Consider the following 2672-nt stretch of genomic DNA (forward strand, 5'->3'; position numbering starts at 1 on the left):
CTAATCTCGTGACTAAATGCTAATAAAATCTTCCGATATTTTTAAGTTTATATTTATACTAGATTTTATCTCTCGTATTACGGGGGTTGTTTTACATTATTCATTTTTAATATATATATATATACACATATATATATACTAGATTTTATCCCCCGTATTACGGGGGTTGTTTTACATTATTCGTTTTTAATATTTATATATGTATATTTGAATTTGAATTTTATTTATTGTTAGAAAATTAATAATTAATATACTTAAGGTTTAATGATAAAATGGTTTCACAAATAAATAATATGTTATAATCCGTTTTAAAAGCTATCTGGGTTTGATGATACCCATTACTCGTTTATTTTCTTTATTATAAAATTGTTTCATAATTATAAATAAGTTTTTTAAATAAAATAGGATATTAATTTTTAGTATATCCCTGTTTTATAGGATTTTTATATCAAATATTTTATGAGATTAATTTTTAATATAATGAGATGTTATAACCCGTTTAAAAGCTATCTGAGTTTGGTGAGACTTTTACCTGTTAATTCGGGTCAAATGCTTGAGAAGCCTTCATTTACAAATAAAGCAATCTGATGGCTTGAGAGAATGGTTGTTTTACATTTTTTATTTTTTGGATTTTAATTTTCTTTATTGTAAGAAAGTTAATAATAAAATACTTAAGGTTTGATGATGAAAGGGTTTCATAAATAAATGATATGTTATAAACCGTTTAAAAGCTATCTGGATTTGGTGACCCATGACCCGCTTATGTTTTATACTATAAAATTGTTTATTAATTATAAATAATATTTTTTTCTTTTTAAATTGGATATTAAATTTTATTGTATCCCTATTTTATAGGATTTTCATATCAAATAATTGGTAAGATTAATTTTTAATTTAATGAGATGTTATAACCTGTTTAAGAGCTATCTGGTTTTGGTAAGACCCAAACCCATGAATTTGGGTTAAATCAATGAGAGGCCTCATTTAAAAATTAAGTAATCTGGTGGCTTCCATAAAAGGAGGGAGCGACCACATCGCGACACGTAAGATTTTAGGATTTTCGTTTATATATATATATATATATATATATATATTTGGATTTAAATTTTATTTATTGTAAGAAAGTTAATAATTAATATACTTGAGGTTTGATAATAAAATGGTTTCACAAATAAATGATATGTTATAATCCGATTTAAAAGCTATCTGGGTTTGGTGATACCCATTATCCGTTTATTTTCTTTATTATAAAATTGTTTCTTAATTATAAATAATATCTTTTTTAAATAAAATAGGATATTAATTTTTAGTATATCCCTATTTTATAGGATTTTCATATCAAATATTGATGAGATTAATTTTTAATATAATGAGATGTTATAACCCGTTTAAGAGCTATCTGAGTTTGGTGAGACCTTTACCCGTGAATTCGGGTCAAATGCGTGAGAAGCCTTCATTTACAAATAAATCAATCTGATGGCTTGAGAGAATGGTTGTTTTACATTTTCGTTTTTTGATATTTATTTTTGTATTTTAATTTTCTTTATTGTAAGAAAGTTAATAATATACTTAGGGTTTGATGATGAAAAGGTTTCATAAATAAATGATATGTTATAAACCGTTTAAAAGCTATCTGGATTTGGTGACCCATGACCCGCTTATGTTTTATACTATAAAATTGTTTATTAATTATAAATAATATCTTTTTCTTTTTAAATTGGATATTAAATTTTAGTATATCCCTATTTTATAGGATTTTCATATCAAATAATTGGTAAGATTAATTTTTAATTTAATGAGACGTTATAACCCGTTTAAAAGCTATCTGGTTTTGGTAAGACTCATACTCATGACTTTGGGTTAATCAATGAGAGGCATCCATTTAAAAATCAAACAATCTGGTGGCTTCCATAAAACAGGGGAGCGACCACATCACGACACGTTGGATTTTAGGGGTTTCATTTATATATATTATAGATTATTGTCTTTATTCAATTGTAATTTCCTATATATATATTTTTTAAACTTGCTAGGATGTATATTTAAGAGTATTAGGGTATGTTTGGTATGACATAATGGAATGGATGAGGGAATGTAATGGACGTGGGAATGGAAATGACCAAGGAATGAAATGAACCATTACCATTTCATTGCATGTTTAGTTACCATATAGAAATAGAATGATCATCCCTTTATTATTATTGTTGTTGTTGTTGTTGATTCCATTCCTTGAAGGAATGAAAAAGAAAACACCTACCCCTTAAGGAATGAAAATTCTATATTTGGAAGGAATTTCATTCACTATGGAATGACTCATTCCATTACCACATGACAACCAAACATGGTTTTTTTCATTCCTTTGGAATGACACATTCCATTCTGCCTCTCGTTCCCTCATACCAAACGCTACCTTAGTACATTGTAATTCTAATGTAACTTAGAAACTTAAGTTTTATCGAATGTAATATTTTAGAAGTTAAAAATGAATGTATGACATTTCTCCTTGCATTTAGATATGTTTTGCTTCACATGTTTTTTTGATTATTTAAGTAATCCAGAAATTCTAAATTTGTTATTTTGAAATACGTTTAAAAGTTTTGCGCATCCGTCTTATATTCGTATGTTATCGTAAATGTTTTTGAATGCACATTCTAATATTTTGATTCTCTGCC

The sequence above is a fragment of the Bidens hawaiensis genome, unplaced genomic scaffold (genome assembly GCF_021521415.1).
Source record: "Bidens hawaiensis isolate Kalapana, Puna unplaced genomic scaffold, B.hawaiensis_p1.1 tig00018317_1, whole genome shotgun sequence".
Lineage (NCBI taxonomy): Eukaryota > Viridiplantae > Streptophyta > Magnoliopsida > Asterales > Asteraceae > Bidens > Bidens hawaiensis.